Source organism: Nipponia nippon, unplaced genomic scaffold (genome assembly GCF_047370975.1).
Source record: "Nipponia nippon isolate SJK-2023a ecotype South Korea unplaced genomic scaffold, ASM4737097v1 scaffold_8, whole genome shotgun sequence".
In the NCBI taxonomy this organism is placed as follows: Eukaryota; Metazoa; Chordata; class Aves; order Pelecaniformes; family Threskiornithidae; genus Nipponia; species Nipponia nippon.
In genome coordinates this window covers 4,981,449-4,999,621 of record NW_028262402.1, presented here as the reverse complement: position 1 = coordinate 4,999,621, position 18,173 = coordinate 4,981,449, and the positions used below count along the sequence as shown (strand labels likewise).

General features: G+C 39.4%; 1 protein-coding gene across 4 annotated transcripts in view; it reads left to right on the top strand.

The window, feature by feature from the left end:
* Positions 1 to 18,173, top strand: part of LINGO2 (leucine rich repeat and Ig domain containing 2) — a 554,730-nt gene that overhangs the window by 330,991 nt on the left and 205,566 nt on the right. The window contains exon 1 of one of the 4 annotated variants that reach the window (XM_087741649.1): positions 2,816 to 4,014. The exons of the other annotated variants lie outside the window; for them this stretch is intronic. The gene's annotated coding sequence lies outside the window, so the exon portion shown is untranslated. Of the gene's footprint in view, positions 1 to 2,815; positions 4,015 to 18,173 lie in introns of those variants that run through there. 4 annotated transcript variants of the gene reach the window in all.

The following is an 18,173-nucleotide window of genomic DNA, read 5'->3' as shown; positions in this document are numbered from 1 at the left end:
ACAAGAAGTGAGTAACGAATGCTATGACCGGGACTAGAGGGGCCCTGCCTCCAGCCAGGTGGAGGAAAGGGACAACCGGGTGTACTGGACTGTGTGGATTCGATGGCCTGGCACATCAGACCCACAGGAGTATAAGGCTTTAGTAGACACCGGTGCACAGTGTACCCTAATGCCATCAAGCTATGAAGGGGCAGAACCCATCTGTATTTCTGGAGTGACAGGGGGATCCCAACAGCTGACTGTATTGGAGGCTGAAGTAAGCTTAACCGGGAAGGAGTGGCAGAAGCATCCCATTGTGACTGGCCCAGAGGCTCCATGCATCCTTGGCATAGATTACCTCAGGAGAGGGTATTTCAAGGACCCAAAAGGGTACCGGTGGGCTTTTGGTATAGCTGCCTTGGAGACGGAAGAAATTAAACAGCTGTCTACCCTGCCTGGTCTCTCGAAGGACCCCTCTGTTGTGGGGTTGCTGAGGGTCAAAGAACAACAGGTGCCAATCGCTACCACAACAGTGCACCGGCGGCAATATCGCACCAACAGAGACTCCCTGATTCCCATCCATAAGCTGATTCGTCAACTGGAGAGCCAAGGAGTGATCAGCAAGACTCGCTCACCCTTTAACAGTCCCATATGGCCAGTGCGAAAGTCTAATGGAGAGTGGAGACTAACAGTAGACTATCGGGGCCTGAATGAAGTCACGCCGCCACTGAGCTCTGCTGTGCCAGACATGCTAGAACTTCAATATGAACTGGAGTCAAAGGCAGCCAAATGGTATGCCACAATTGACATCGCTAATGCATTTTTCTCAATTCCTTTGGCGGCAGAGTGCAGGCCACAATTTGCTTTCACTTGGAGGGGGGTCCAGTACACCTGGAATCGACTGCCCCAGGGGTGGAAACACAGCCCCACCATTTGCCATGGACTGATCCAGACTACATTGGAACAGGGTGGGGCTCCGGAACACCTGCAATACATTGATGACATCATCGTGTGGGGCAACAAAGCAGAAGAAGTTTTTGAGAAAGGGAAGCAAATAGTCCAAATCCTTCTGGAGGCTGGCTTTGCCATAAAACAAAGTAAGGTCAAGGGACCTGCACAGGAGATCCAGTTTTTAGGAGTAAAATGGCAAGATGGACGTCGTCAGATCCCAATGGATGTGATCAACAAAATAACAGCCATGTCTCCACCAACCAGCAAAAAGGAAACACAGGCTTTCTTGGGCGTTGTGGGTTTTTGGAGAATGCATATTCCAAATTACAGTCTGATCGTAAGCCCTCTCTATCAAGTGACCCGGAAGAAGAATGATTTTAAATGGGGCCCTGAGCAACGACAGGCCTTTGAACAAATTAAACAGGAGATAGTCCATGCAGTAGCCCTTGGGCCAGTCCGGGCAGGACAAGATGTAAAAAATGTGCTCTACACTGCAGCCGGGGAGAATGGCCCTACCTGGAGCCTCTGGCAGAAAGCACCAGGGGAGATTCGAGGTCGACCCCTAGGGTTTTGGAGTCGGGGATACAGAGGATCTGAGGCTAGCTATACTCCAACTGAAAAAGAGATATTAGCAGCATATGAAGGGGTTCGAGCCGCTTCGGAAGTGGTTGGTACTGAAGCACAGCTCCTCTTGGCACCCCGACTGCCAGTGTTGGGCTGGATGTTCAAAGGGAGGGTCCCCTGTACACATCATGCAACTGATGCTACATGGAGTAAGTGGGTCGCACTGATCACACAACGGGCTCGAATAGGAAACCCCAGTCGCCCAGGAATCTTGGAAGTGATCATGGACTGGCCAGAAAGCAAAGATTTTGGAATATCACCAGAGGAGGAGGTCACGCGTGCTGAGGAGGCCCCACCATATAATAAACTATCAGAAAATGAGAAGCAATATGCCTTGTTCACTGATGGGTCCTGTCGCCTTGTGGGGAAACATCGGAGGTGGAAAGCTGCTGTATGGAGTCCTGTACGACAAGTTGCAGAAACTGCTGAAGGAGAAGGTGAATCGAGTCAGTTTGCAGAGGTGAAAGCCATCCAGCTGGCTTTAGATATGGCCGAACGAGAAAAGTGGCCAATGCTCTATCTCTTTACCGACTCATGGATGGTGGCAAATGCCCTGTGGGGCTGGTTACAGCAATGGAAGCAGAGCAACTGGCAGCGCAGAGGCAAACCCATCTGGGCTGCCACATTGTGGCAAGATATTGCTGCCCGGATAGAGAACCTGGTTGTAAAAGTACGTCATGTAGATGCTCACGTACCCAAGAGTCGGGCCACTGAAGAACATCAAAACAATCAGCAGGTGGATCAGGCTGCTAAGATTGAAGTGGCTCAAGTGGACCTGGACTGGCAACATAAGGGTGAATTATTTCTAGCTCGGTGGGCCCATGACACCTCAGGCCATCAAGGAAGAGATGCAACATATAGATGGGCTCGTGATCGAGGGGTGGATCTGACCATGGATACTATTGCACAGGTTATCCATGAATGCGAAACATGTGCTGCAATCAAGCAAGCCAAGCGCTTCAAGCCTCTGTGGTATGGAGGACGATGGCTGAAATATAAATACGGGGAGGCCTGGCAGATTGATTATATCACACTTCCACAAACCCGCCAAGGCAAGCGCCATGTGCTTACAATGGTGGAAGCAACCACCGGATGGCTGAAAACATATCCTGTGACCCATGCCACCGCCCGCAACACTATCCTGGGTCTTGAAAAGCAAGTCCTGTGGCGACATGGCACCCCAGAAAGAATTGAGTCAGATAACGGAACTCATTTCCGAAACAGCCTCATAGACACCTGGACCAAAGAGCATGGCATTGAGTGGGTGTATCACATCCCCTATCATGCACCAGCCTCCGGGAAAATCGAACGATACAATGGACTGTTAAAGACTACACTAAAAGCAATGGGTGGTGGGACATTCAAACACTGGGATACACATTTAGCAAAGGCCACTTGGTTAGTCAACACTAGGGGATCTGCCAATCGAGCTGGCCCTGCCCAGTCAAGACTTCTACGTACTGCAGAGGGGGATAAAGTCCCTGTAGTGCACCTAAAAAATATGACGGGGAAGACAGTCTGGGTTACTCCTGCTTCAGGCAGAGGTAAACCCATTCGTGGGATTGCTTTTGCTCAAGGCCCTGGATGCACTTGGTGGGTGATGCGGGAGGATGGGGAAGTCCGATGTGTACCTCAAGGAGATTTGATTTTGGGTGAAAATAGCCAATGAACTGAATTGTATAATGTTAGTTGCTATATAATACTAGATGTCATCACTTCAATGATCACTATGTGCCATATCAAGGGTATACAGTAAGAATCACCCAAATTAATCAAGAAAAACTTTGAGGAAACTGAACAAAGTGCAGTGGTGATGGAACCAGAACTGACTTCAGCATACAACAATCCAACACCACACACCATCTCTCCTGCCCTGAAAGACTGTTATGACAGATGGAGCCTAAAGTCATGAACTAAATGAACTCAACAAACATTTTAGAGGGATAGCCTATAGACTAGGGAAATTATATCTATATGTGTGTGTGTGTATATATATATATAAAATATATCAAAAGACTGGAAAAGTGGTAATGATTAATTGGAATGTATTTGAAAGACCTGGGCATGACGTATATGGTATGGAATAAGGGGTGGATACTGTCCTGGTTTCAGCTGGGACAGAGTTAATTTTCTTCTTAGTAGCTGGTATAGTGCTGTGTTTTGGATTTAGTATGAGAATAATGTTGATAACACACTGATGTTTTAGTTGTTGCTAAGTAGTGGTTACACCAGTCAAGGACTTTTCAGCTTCCCATGCTCTGCATGGCGTACAAGAAGCTGGGAGGGGGCACAGCCAGGGGGCCTGACCCACATTGGCCACAGGGCTATTCCACACCATATGACGTCATGCTCAGTATATAACTGGGGCGAGTTGGCCAGGGGGGAAGGGATTGCTGCTCGGGAACAGGCTGGGCATCAGTCAGGGGGTGGTGAGCAATTGTGTCGTATATCACTTGCTTGGTACATTATTATTGTATTATATTATTATTATTATTATTACTACCACTACTACTATCATTCTATTTTATTTTACTTCAATTATTAAACTGTTCTTATCTCAACCCAGGAGTTGTCTGACTTTCACCCTTCCAATTCTCTCCCCCACCCCACTGGGGGGGAGTGAGTGAACGGCTGTGTGGTTCATAGTTGCTGGCTGGGGTTAAACCACGACAGTGACAGAAATTCTCTTCAGAAAAAAAAAAAAAAAACAAACCAAAAAACCAACCCTTGAGGCTTACCTTGCTTGGGTTAAGTTCTGCCTTCAAGAAAGAAGAGCTTGTGCTTGTGCATCTCCAAAAAAAAGTTTGAGAACAATATTAGTATTAAATTCAGATAGCTATCAAGTACCCTAATCCCAAGCCATTAAACTCCATTTGCCCGGATAATCACTGAAGTCAGAGGGATCATCTATATTTCTGAACCTGAGTATTTTTTAAGGAGTCCCTGTATTTGTCTCCAGATATGAATACCTTGAGGTATCATTTTTGTCAATGAACATCTATATGGGATTCAGCCTTTTGCATCTAGTCCATTTATTACTATTCCATTATAGGAACTTGTTTTCAAAGGTTTCATTAAAACATGCATAGTGGTGAAAATATCAGTTTTCATAACAAATGGGAACATAGTAATTTTGACTGTTATTTAAATTACTGCAAATAATAATGTTCATTCTTATTGAAGAAAACTACCACAAAAATGTGGTTTTAAATCTTGGGATTAATTCTTTGGTTTTTTTTTTTTGCTGCTTAATGTTCTTAAATATGAATAAAATTTCCAGTTATGATTCATAAAAACAGTCTTTCATGGGTATTTCATAAATTTAAGATGAGTTATTTCTAGTACTAACTATGTAGTAGCACATCTGTGATCTCCCCATCTTTCCAAACTGCCATGATGTTTGGTATTTTGAAGCATGCTTTAGTCTGAGCATTGGCATATTCCTGTATTGGTTCATAAAAGATGGAATTTATGGTGAATCTGTAGAACTGTTCAGCTCTTTCTGCTACAACAGCATGCTTGGAATTTGCAAGTCCTCTTGAATGTGTCAGTGGGCCACTGAACAGATTTATAATACAATATAATTATTTTGTTTTCAAAGTCAACTATAAATGAATGACATGCAAATTAGGCCATAGACAGATTCTTGCAGTCAAATGAATTTCTGAAAGAATATATTTCAGTATACCCTCTGCCCTTCTACTCTCTGAAAGCCTGAATAATAAAATGTAATTTTTCCCTTTGGGGCTTGCTTGCTGGTTGGCTGGTGTTAGCACCTTTAAACTTGATGAGCTTTGTTGTTGATTTCTTGAGTGTGGGGCCTAAAAATGACACACGATCCCTATAATTTTACGGACAGAAGGGATTCAGTTCTTTCTGAAAAGTATAAATCCAGTGTTTTACAGAACTGGGCAGCTTTTCTTTTTGGAGGAGTAGTGCAAACATTTTAGTTTTTTATTCCAAAGATACATGAACAAAGACTTCGAGTTTGCATGCACTGCATGAAGAAGGATGTTGCCTTGTTATAGAAGATAGTTTTGTCAAGGTTTGGGCTTTCTGCAGTTGCACATTTTATATTGGAGTTGGTGGTTGTGGTTTATGTGCACATATAATAAGTAGATTATTTATTCTGGTGTACTACCTTCCATTTCAGCTTTTCTCTTTCGTGCATAATTTTTGTATAAATGGTTCAATTTAATTATTGTTGGAAATGGATGAATGGCCTTAGGAACCATCAAGCAAAAGTTTAATTTAATTCAATTGCATTTATATAATGTTACCTGTCTGAGATGAAATTTCAAATACCATTGAGAACAAAGAAATTAGACAAAAAGACACTTGCAAAGAGAGCAAAAAGAGCAAAAATGAAATCCAGATGGTAAAAATGGATTCTAGTTAATCTAGAGGGAAAATAAGTGAAGAGGTCAGTGTTTTCCCACATGCAGATGGCTGGATTTAGATGAAATGGTAAGACTGGCACAGACCTACAACAGGGAGCAAACACCAAACAAGACAAGAAGTATCAGCTGAAATGGTAACAAAGAGGACAATGCAAAAAGATCTTGTTATGGAACAGGCAGGTGATAATTGTCTGTCTGGCTCTGTTGTGACTGTGCTTCTATTAAGTCACTTTCACCCCAGCTTCCCTTGCTTATTGCCTTCTGACTATTATCAGTCAGTCTGAAAAAGTTATAACTGCTTCTTGAATGTCTGCTTCCATTTCTGGTGTTTCAGACATCCCCAGTTCTTGGTAATACACCAAGAGGTAGTCAGACAAATTCAGTGCACAGCCTTGTAAACAATCCAGGGACCAAAGGGGTTTTAGTCCTTTAGAAGACAATAAAGTGAAGTAAATATGTCCAACCTGGCCACTGAATTGTGGAAGTTAAGATAAAACATGAAGATGAAGGTGGATTGGTTTTAACTATGATGAGTGTAGATGTCTGAGTTTCATCAGACTTACAGTAGAAGCAGAAACCAGTTAGGGAACTTCACCTTTCAATAATTCAAAAATGCATTTAAAAAATAGTGATAAGTGCATCACTTCAACAGGGTTCAGAGGATAAGTTCCCATTGAAGTCAGGGTAGATGAGGTAGAATAAAAGAATAAAAGAATTGGTCTCACCTTTTAAGTCTGCTTGATGAGACTTAATGGTAACACTAATTTATTTCACTGGTAATTTAAATGATGGACCGCTTAAATCTATCTAGTGGAGACAGTCCACTTGTCTTCTAATACAAAATACAATGAGAGACAGGTGGGGAGACGGCGTCAGATTTTCTCATATTACTAACTTGAATGACTATGGGCTTTAAGACTGCCGTGTTGAATGAGGTTGCTTTTTTTTGGCTTTTTTTCTTTTCTTTTTTTTTTTTTTTTTTTTTTGTAATACAGTACAGACTTGTTAGATGAGTCTTGTACAAAAGGCAACTTTAACTGGAACGTTCAGTTCAGGTATCTTTTATTTTCATGTGGGCTCCTCTCTGAATTCCAACTGTGGAACAGTTAGCATTCAGTTAGTATACTGATTATACGTGTGTTTTCATGTGGAAAATGAAAAAACTGCAACACTGTGCATCATAACCTTATAGAAGAGTTTAGTAGTGTTCTTCACTGTCATCAGCTGTTTTAATTACATCAGCATTGCTTCAAGGAGATGAATGGAGCCATAGTAATACACACCAGATGAGATTCAAACATGTATGCACATCTTTATTTTCTGCTTGTCATCTCTTCACATCTTTAATTTGTAATTTAAATTTTGATACATAGCTCCTTCATAAATAGTACAATGCATAAAATGTATGAGATGTTAGATGGTTTACAAAAAAAAGCCCATTGCCATATTCATTGCACATTTCTACTCTGCTTTCCTGTTGTGGTCTGAGTACGCTATGGCTCCAGATTTGATATCACTGTTATTTTCCTCATAAGTCTTGTTTCTACTACACAACTGGCTGTGCCTGTTTTGATGCAACTGAAGCACAGAGCCATGTTCTGAGATTTACTCTCCCTAGTAAAAATTAATATTTCTGTGAAATGCAATATTTATTAAAATATTTCATTTAAAGCATGTAAAATGAAATATTATGACTATGAAATATCTGCCATTCAACACATAAATATTTAAGGATTCTTTATTTTGTGTTGGCAAACTCCTGATGTTGAAACTAGGAAGATTTGAAATCTCTCTTTCATCACTATTTCTTCCATTCCTTTATGCAGCCTAGGTTTAATTTTTGCATATAACTTACTCTGCACTACAGCCAAATGGAACTGCTTAATATTTCTCAAATTTATGAATAGATGGTTTTCTTTTGTGTGACCTCATGCATGTAGCAACCAGGACTATTATAGGACGTAGTTGTTTTAAATCTCATTTCTAATACACTGCTGTAGTAAAGGTTGTTGACTAAACTTAACTAAAACATTCACAACATGAATGCCTGCATAGGGTCTTCATTTTGATGATCATTCCTGAAGCACCCCGGAGCTACAGAAAAAAGATTGAAAGAAACAATGGCAATATAGAAGTGAGAGCATTTTTTTGTAATTACTATGAATTGAGCAAAACCTGTGATCAAAAGGTTTACTGTCAAGTTTTTCTTGAATTCCAGAACATTGACTGGTTTGTCTACATGAAACTTTTTTTAATTTCACTTTTGGTGCTTCTTTCAAATACTATAATGTTAGTAGATGTTCAAGCATTAGTCTGATCCAGGAACTTGTGGTCCTTGAAAACAGGCCAGAATTTTGAAAGTAAATTATTTCAGGATTTTGCAGAAGTGACTATTACACATGCTAAACTGCGGGAGGAATCTTTAAGGCATTCTTGCACAAGAAAAAAATTGTGCAAGTTTTCTGATTTTTTTTTTTCTCTCTAAATCTGTGAATTGCACACTGGTTGTCTGGTACTTCTATAGAGTTTTGTTTGTTTTTTGATGTATGCTTCTGGCTCTCCTGCATTTCAGAGCTTTCCTGTTGCATCAGAATTACAGATTCAAAACTGCCTGTGACATGTGCTCAATAACTGTTGTATTTCTCTCCCCTGAATCATAGAATGTCTTAAACAAAAAGAACAGTTTTGTTCATCACTTAGAAATTATTACATTAAGATGATGTCTGGTTAATCTGAAAGTAATGAGAAGTTGAAAAGTGCTGTCAGCACTGGCCTTTATTTGTAGTTGATACATAACAGCTTACAGAAGTTGTGGGTTGTGATGGGTCAGTCTTGTTTTCTGTTTAATGTCTGTGAAAAATATCAGCTTGCTAGCCCTAAAAATTCAAGTCTTCTGATAATTTTTTTTTTTTTTGGAAGGGAAGAGGGTGGGGAGGGTAGGCTTCCAAGATCTGAAACCAGATATATGTCTTGAGAATAAATTAATGTAATAATTTTTTCTGCTTCTGATTATAATGAAGAAATATTTCTTTTATCTATCTGTTATGTCCTTGAATAATACTGTCTTTCCAAGGTATATAATATGTCTGTATTTTATAATATAATGTTTATAGTGTGAATGATCTATATTCCATGGCATATGGACTATACGCTATATCAGATAGCCCATTCACAGCTGTTGAGAAATAACAACTTTCAAGCATTACAGATTGATCACAATTTCAGACAAGTGACAAAAATTTAGATGTGGTATGATTCAAAGGTAGGATCATATTTCCCTGTACATTTATGCAGTATTCTGCTCAGTATGGATATAGTCTTGGTGTTTGCTACAAAACAAAAAAAAACAGTAAAAAAAGATAATTAAGGCTTGAGGTAATTTGGTTAAAAATCATATTATAGACTGATACACTTTTCAAAGAGGAATAAATGAAATATAAGCATTTTTTAGGGCAATGTTATGTTATGTTAGTTTGAGTTAATTGAGTAATTTTATTTCTGAACTTTTTTTCAATGTGCTATTAACTAGAAGCTTTGAATTTAATAGTTACTTGAAAACTTGCACATTTGGTGCTGCTTTTTTAAATTTTCTCAGAAATAGTGAACACCTCGGTAGGTAGAAGGATGTTTTTATTTTTCTTTTCTACTTCATATCCTGTGATATTTCACACAGTGAACAAATAACAGCAGTAAACACTGAAAATATGATCTTGAAAAGTCTGTCTATAGCAAAAAACCCTGGATTTTAGTACTTGACATTTCTCTTGTTTTATTTCTTCTCAAAGCACTTGTTGCTTCCCATTTTTTTGTATAGGCAAGACTAATTTCAGAAGTTTAGAACAATCTGTGAAAGTATTCCTTGGGAAAGTGAAGGTCATTTGATCAGTTAGATTGAAGAAGGTTATACACTTCTGAATCTGAACTGATGAAAAATTAGAATTAACTTAGAAACTTCCAGAAATGTCACGTGAAAATTAAAAAAAAAAAAAAATTAGAAATAAGTATGACATAGGAAATTATCAGCACGAAAGGTGCTTCAAACCTTTAACTGAAATAAAAATGAAAGCAACCCCATTTTATCACAGAGACTATTCCTCCTAACATTCAGGATACTCTTTCTTCCCACAGCTTGCAATGACCTGTTTGATTTTGAGTGTCACCCACAAATGTGAGCATCAGTTTCCCCATAGGAAGCCAAAGGCTAAACTCTCATTAACTGAAGTGAGACTAGGTTTTTAGCCACAATTCTTGTCCATATCTTGTAGTTTCCTCTTTTTTTTTTTTCATTATTTCATTATTAATATCTTAATATTTAATTTTACTTGGTCTGTAATTTTCAATGTGCTGCAGCCTGAGATATCCCTGAAGAGCTTTAGACACTGCTAGAAGAATCTATAGGATCAGGAGCCTATTAAATCAAAATTTTCATTTTGTTCTGTTTATATTATTAATGAAGCCATGACACCACTACCCATAACAAAAGTCACACCTGTAAATAATCTTTCTCATGTATGAGGTCTCTTCACATTCCATGTAATACTGTAGATGGACTGTATCCATCTAATAAATTATTTTGAAGACTGAGATAAGATTAGGCATGCTTTTGAAAAGGTTATAAAATCTTAATTTTAAGAAAATACAACCAAAAGTTCAGTTTTTCAGCTTACTGGTACTTCACTTTGTTCACAAAATTTGAATTGCATTTCTAAAGTACATTGATATACTGAGGCTGAACATAGGCAGAAAGATTTTTTTGAAAAGTCATTTAGACTTTCTAAAAACTTCTAAGAAACTGCAGCAGTGATCAGATTTAGCCTAATGTAGTCCTACCATACAAATATTTGACATCATTATTTTTGTGTTTGTATTTGACTCAAATGTTGTTTTCAGCATTGAATGAATGTTTCCATCTGTGAAAATGGTTCATTTTTAAACCACTGTGAAATAATAGATGCATCTTTCACAAATTTTATTGTTTTAGTCCATCAGAAAAAAAAATTATTGTTGATCTGAAAAATTTGTTTTATGCCAAGCTTAAGTAAAAGTTTTATATTATGATCAATTACTTACTGGACTAAATGTCTGACATGCTCATGCATAAGATACAGAAGGGTGAACTTTGTAAAAGGCTGAGAAAGCTTTTCTTTTCTCTTTCTGAACCTCTGAATGCTGCAGAGAGTGCATTTATGAAAACACTGAGAAAACCCACCCTGTTTAAAATTAAAATTTTGCATACATAGAAAAACTATTGCATAATAATAGAAAAAAAACAGACTTTTGGTACACATGGTGATTAATGAAAATCAATTTTTTTTTAACCTTGAAATTAGATCTTCCTAAAATAGAAATGTTTTAATGCCCCTTATTTCCATCCTACATTAAAAACAATTTCATTCTGTGATTTCACACTCAATGCTATGGGATACAAATTAATAGGCACTTGTCAGTAAATTGGTAGGTGCTGGCAACAGGTTACCAATCTCCCACTCATATTAGCAGAAGGCTAATTCCAATGAAAAGTCTGCAGAAGCAGTTTCTGCCCTTTTCAACAGACAATGTTGTGATCATATGCAACAGACAAAGATTCCTAATATCATATGTCTTTTCATAAAACAACAGTAAAACTTACCTCACATGTACTATTCATTCTTAGTGGGGCAAGAGAAAGAAAGCACTTTTATTGTTCCAAGCAAAAATGATACCTTTCTTTGAACTTCACAATATCTTTAAAATGAATGGTGCTAATTTTGGTTTTCTTTGTCTCTGATTGGTAGAAAGAAGCCTGAGTTCTCTTTGGCTTTGTAAGGCAGATTTGCGTGGTAATGCATGTTACTAAGAGGGTAACCAAATGACTTAGAAGGAGTAGTAATGAGACATAGAAACTTAAATAATCAAAATGAGTAGTTCAAATTTTATCTCTGTGGGGAGTAAATGAAAGTCATTTCACCAACATTGACACGACATTTGGTATCCTAGCCATAAAGTTAGCAAACTAAAGGAAACTGTCATAACAGTAGTCAGCATCACTTCCGGTATTTCCTGTCCCTCATCGTGGCAGAAAAGCTGGGAAGTTGTAAATATGCAGGATTTTTATCTCCTTGTTATGGTAGAAAGCTGTGGTGGACCAGCACTGGAAATCTGGCAAGCTCCCTGGGCATACAATACTCAGAAATTATTACGTCACATAAAATAAGCCTGATAATATAAGGACTTGTCTTGTAACAATCTGGAAGAAATATGTCTTATGAGAACTTTTCTGGGGACAGTTAGCTTCCCACTCTCTAATAGATTTGGTGTTTTGAAGAAAAGATGTAGAGTTATGCCTCATGTTTTGGATTCAGAGGGAGCTCAACTTTGTAGAAAAAAAGAACAACCCAAATAGTAGAAGAAAGAATGAGAAACCATTATCACAGGAAAGTTGTCGTGATGAATGAAAAAGTGAAGGACTGAGGAAGGGGTCAGTAGTAGGAATGAGATCTCACTGAAGCTTCAGTGGTGAACCAGAGGAAAAAAGTGTTGCTGGGAAAAAATGTTTCTATGTTGAGTGTAGCATGACAAATCCAGTCAAATCCAGTTGGCGGCCAGTCACAAGTCGTGTTCCCTAGGGCTCAGGATTGGGGCCACTCCTGTTTAATACCTTTATCAATGATCTGGATGAGGGGATTGAGTGCATCCTCAGTAAGTTTGCAGATGACACCAAGTTGGCTGGGAGTCTTGATCTGCTGGAGGGTAGGAAGGCCCTACAGAGGGACCTGGACAGGCTAGATTGATGGGCCGAGGCCAACTGTGTGAGATTCAACAAGGCCAAGTGCCAGGTCCTTCATTTGGGTCACAACAACTCCATGCAACATTATAGGCTTGGGGAGGAGTGGCTGGAAAGCTGTCTGACGGAAAAAGACCTGGGGGTGTTGGTTGACAGCCGCCTGAACATGAGCCAGCAGTGTGCTCAGGTGGCCAAGAGGGCCAATGGCATCCTGGCTTGTATCAGGAATAGTGTGGCCAGCAGGATCAGGGAGGTGATAGTGCCCCTGTACTCGGCACTGGTGAGGCCACACCTGGACTGTGTTTAGTTTTGAGCCCCTCACTACAAGAAGGACATTCAGGTGCTGGAGCGTGTCCAAAGGGCAAGGAAGCTGGTGAAGGGTTTAGAGTACAAGTCTTAGGAGGAGCGGCTGAGGGAACTGGGGCTGTTTAGCCTGGAGAAGAGGAGGCTGAGGGGAGACCTTATTGCCTTCTACAACTACTTGAAAGGAGGTTGTAGTGAGGTGGGGGGTCAGTCTCTTCTCCCAAGTAACAAGCGATAGGACGAGAGGAAACGGCCTCAAGCTGCACCAGGCGAGGTTTAGAATGGATATTAGGAAAAACATCTTCATTGAAAGGGTAGTCAGGCACTGGAAGAAGCTGCCCAGGGAAGTGGTTGAGTCTCCATCCCTGGAGTATTTAAAAGACGGGTAGATGTGGTGCTTAGGGACATGGTTTAGTGGTGGACTTGGCAGTGCTAGGTTAACGGTTGGACTCGATGATCTTAAGGGTCTTTTCCAACTGTAATGATTCTATGATTCTATGCATTACCTCAAAACAGCTAGACAAATTAAAAATTATATGTGCAGAGTGCCTATATTTTTTCCTAATTCCCCCTTTAAAATCAGTAATTTGATGTTTTTAATATTTGCTCTTAAATTCTCACCTGCTCATAAATTGGAAGAAAACATGGTTTCAAAGAATTCTCTGCTGCAACATTCTCTGTCTTGATAACTGTATCGTTCAAGGAAGTTGGGGCTTGAAAACAGTAAAGCCAGCCTGATTCCATGAAGAAAGCTCACAGCAGCCAGTGTAAACTGTTTTGCTCTTTTAAGCCCTGAAGGATACTCCTTGGGATGGACCGAGACCTTTCTGCATTTCCTTTGTCTAAATGACAGAGAAAAACAAATTTTAAGGTGTTTTCACTGTCTAATGGAGCTATCTGTATTCTTTCCAGAGCATACACAGTATATTCTGCAGCTGGATTATAATATATTGATTATGCAGATTTTCTTGCAGGTGAGGGGTAGGCAGATCATTCCAAGATGCTGATAGATGCTTAAAGAACAGATGTTTCTCCACACACCAGCTGTGTTGACATCTTTCAGTCACCTTGAATGCTGGTGTTTCTTTAAGTGTCAGTTGCTATACCTACCAGTAGATACTTGATCCAGGAGTACTTCTGATTACTTTCTGAAAGAACTGCATGAAAAAAAAAAAACAAACCATACTTTATCTATCCTGAATATAGGCAATAAGCCATATATTGTTTGCAGACTGTAAATCCTAGTGGAATTTCAGCACTAAATGCTGACTCAACTAGCTAATTTAGTAGCAGATTAGCTTTATACATGCAAATGTTCCTATTGACATCTGCAGGTTTGATTGCAGGTTTACATTTAAACAAATAGTGAACATTTTTATGCATCAGAGACCAAGAGACATTATTTATATCTGAAACTTTGCAATTAGTTAGTAGGAGTTATTATTTCAGTATCTTCTTGTTGCACCACAGGTATAACCTATGAAATCCTCTTTAGGTTATTTGAAAGTTGACAAATTGCTAAAATTTTCCATAAAAATTGTAGTTATGACACACTATCCTCCTCTTTGTACACTGAATTTAACAGCCTGCTTGTTACGAAGTACAACAAAAAAAGTGATTCAGTTGTGATGCTCACCGATATTTTAGCTTTTCAAAGCAAGACAAAGAGAGGGGGAAAAAATGAGTCATGATAATACTTGAAATGATGAATTTTGTGTTTATCATCTTCACCAAAATAAGACAGTCATGGCATGTACTTCTTTGAATACAACCTCTAGATATGTAGGATCTGTGAGCAAACACAAATTTCCTCTACCTCACATTCTCCTTAGCCAGCTCTGAAACCGACTGAAGAAACCTGGGATTGGTAAATTAGCTTGGAATTCAGACTCTGCTGCTGCGCTAGTACTGAAAATGTGTACATAGTGTTTTAAAGAACTGAAATATCTTGATTATTTAATGTCTTTTGCATACCAGTTACATCCAGTTTCTGTCAACAGTAAGCATTGGCATCCTTTGAATCATACAAATCATATTTGAAGTACAGCCTGGACTCAGACTACTTTACCATAATTTGCCTCTCTCACCTTTTCAATAGAAGAAGCTGAATTACACTTGTAAGTCACATATAGAAGCAGACATGATGGCAAGAAGAGCTTTAAAAAAAAAAAATATGCTGCAAGAGTCTCCTGAATTCAAGAGGATTAAAACAGGTGGTCTAAGATATCAGATTTTTTAGGTGTCTTTTGCGAATTCAGGATCAATTTTTCATATTCCAGTGTTTTCTTATCAGTAAAAATGATGCAAAATCAATATGTTAGTTACGTCCATCTCAGCCTCCTAAGTAACAATGATAGATATATGGCCCATGCTTTCCTTTTTATTTCTTTGTTTTCTCCTTTTCCACATATCTGTTCTGCTGCTTAGGTATGTCACTGCTGATTTGCCCATTCTTCCATTGTTCCCTGTTCATTTTATAATATGCTTAGGAAATCTGCTCTAATTGATAATCCTGGCTAAAGCAGGACTTAATCAGCAGTAAAAAAGGAGGAGCTAATTTCATGTGATCCAGCAGCCTTCTGCAGTCTACCATTTTGGGGCACTTTTTTCAGCATACTTTACCCCTAAGAATCTAGAAGCTGTATTTGCCTTTAGTGCAACATGGAGAATTATACATAAACTATGTGTTTATCCCAGTGCATTTATTCTGCGTTCACTTTTTTCCCTGAACTTCATAAAACACATACTTGGTACACTCATATTCCGTGACAGAATAAAATATTAGTTCAGATATGCTTCCTCTCCTTAGAAAAAAATTACATTTTTGAGCCTTTACTGACAGTTCAGTAATGCTTATAAAGGCAAGTTCAGGTGAGCCAGGATTGATGGTTACTGAGAAGGTAATATCTGACAACAGAAAGACTTATGTAAAAATCTAAAGTCAGAAAAGATTGTTTAACATAATTTTACATAGTGGATTTTCTATTAGATACCCTTGAGATGAGACACAAAACTTTTGTTCAAATGTTCCCAGTGCTCTGGGGTGACTCAGAAGACATTAATTGTGTGCCAACCCTGAGGTCTTGCATGAGCCTTGCAAGGGCAGTGTACATGTGGAAGCCAAGTGGGAAGAAGTTCTTTTGACTAGAAAGAATTACACAGATCTTGGAGAGTGTTGATTGAACATCAGGCGTGTTTGTAGATCGCCTAGAGCATTGTAAGTGGGGAAGAGGAAATATTAAGAAATTATCTTTTCAGCAGACTTCAGGAATTTAGTGGAATTTACTATTTATTATTTCCTTTAAAACAGCAAGAAATGATCCATTTCCACTTCTGGTCATACCCAAGAAAGCACAGGTATTAGATCTAGCTCACAGTTAGTATTCAGTCCACAGCCTTTTTCTTAATATTTAACTAATTGTGTCATCATCTCATATAATACAGTCTCCATTGCAAAGAATCATAGAGTATTTTCAGTGTGAGAGAGGTAAAATATCCATTGGAAAATGTTGGGATGATGATGTTCTTTGATACGCTATACTTCTGGAATGAGAAGTCTTGCATAGAATAAAAGAAAAAATATTTGGTGGTAGCCCACATAGGCTCATGAGGGAAAAGTCCTGCTTAACTAACTTAATTTCCTTTTATGACAAGGTCACCCACCTAGTTGACCAAGGGAAGCCAGTAGATATGGTGTTTTGGGATTTTAACAAAGCTGTTGATACTGTCTCTCACAGTATCCTTCCTTCTAGACAAAATGTCCAGCACACATCTAGGCAAGTCCATAATACGTTGGGCGAGCAATATGCTGATGGACTGGGTTCAAAGAGTTACAGTAAATGGAATTACATCAGGCTGGCGGTCAGTCACCAGTGGGGTTCCCCAGGGCTCAATTTTAGGGCCAGTGCTCTTTAATGTTTTTATAAATGATCTGGATGCAGGAATCAAATGTATATTAAGTAAGTTTGCTGATGATACTGAATTAGGAAGAGCTGTGGACTCCCTTAAGGGTAGAGACATCTGGATAGGCTAGAGAGCTGGGCAATCACCAACCGTATGAATTTTAACAAGAGCAAGTGCCAGATTCTGCACCTGGGATGGGATAATCCTGGTTATACATACAAACTGGGGGACAAGAGGCTGGAGAGCAGCCCCATGGAAAGAGATCTGGGGGTTTGGGTTGATGGCAAATTGAATATTAGTCAACAGTGTGCCCTGGCAGCCAAAAGGGACAAGCATCAAGCACAGCATAGCTAGCCAGTTGACGGATGTCATGGTTCCACTCTACATTGCACTGGGATGGCCGACCTTGAGTCCTGTGTGGAGTTTTGGGCGCCTCAATATCAGAAGGACATCAAACTATGAGAGTGTGTCCCGAGGAAGGTGACCAAGATGGTGAAAGACCTCGAGGGCAAGACTTAGGATGAGCAGCTGAGGTCACTGCATTTGTTCCGCTTGGAGAAGAGAAGGCTGAGGGGTGACCTCATGTCAGTCTGCAGCTTCCTCAAGGAGGGCAGCGGAGGGGGAGGTACTGATCTCTTCTCTCTGGTGACCAGCGACAGGACATGAGGAAATGGAATGAAGCTGTGTCAGGGAAAGTTCAGGTTCGACATTAGGAAAAGGTTCTTCACTGAGAGGGTGGTCGGTCACTGGAACAGTCTCCCCAGGGTAGTGGTCCAGAGTTTAAGGAGCATCTAGATGATGCTCTTAGTCATATGGTTTAGTTTTAGGTAGTCCTGCAAGGAGCAGGAAGTGGGACTCAATGATCCTTACGAGTTCCCTCTAACTTGAGATATTCTATGATTCTATTGTACAAACTCAACTACAGAAGAAACATGACCTCAGAAATCTCAAAACCAATGCACAAAGTTGAAACTATGTACTCTCAAATCAAATGGGAGACCATGCCTAATAAGTATGATCAGTTCCACATGTGCTTAGTCCAACCTCAGTACATGTCTAAATGTAGTCATCCATGTTAAAAAGGTGGCAGAATGCACTGGTGCTGGAAATCTCACAGGACATAGTAATTTACACTAAGAAGGATGTTTGAGTATGGTAGATACTGAAGCTTAGACAATGCAATGGCAGACAATAAGCAAGTGCCTGTTTGGTTTTTGAGATTATTATTAGCATGCAACTGATGTCTTGTG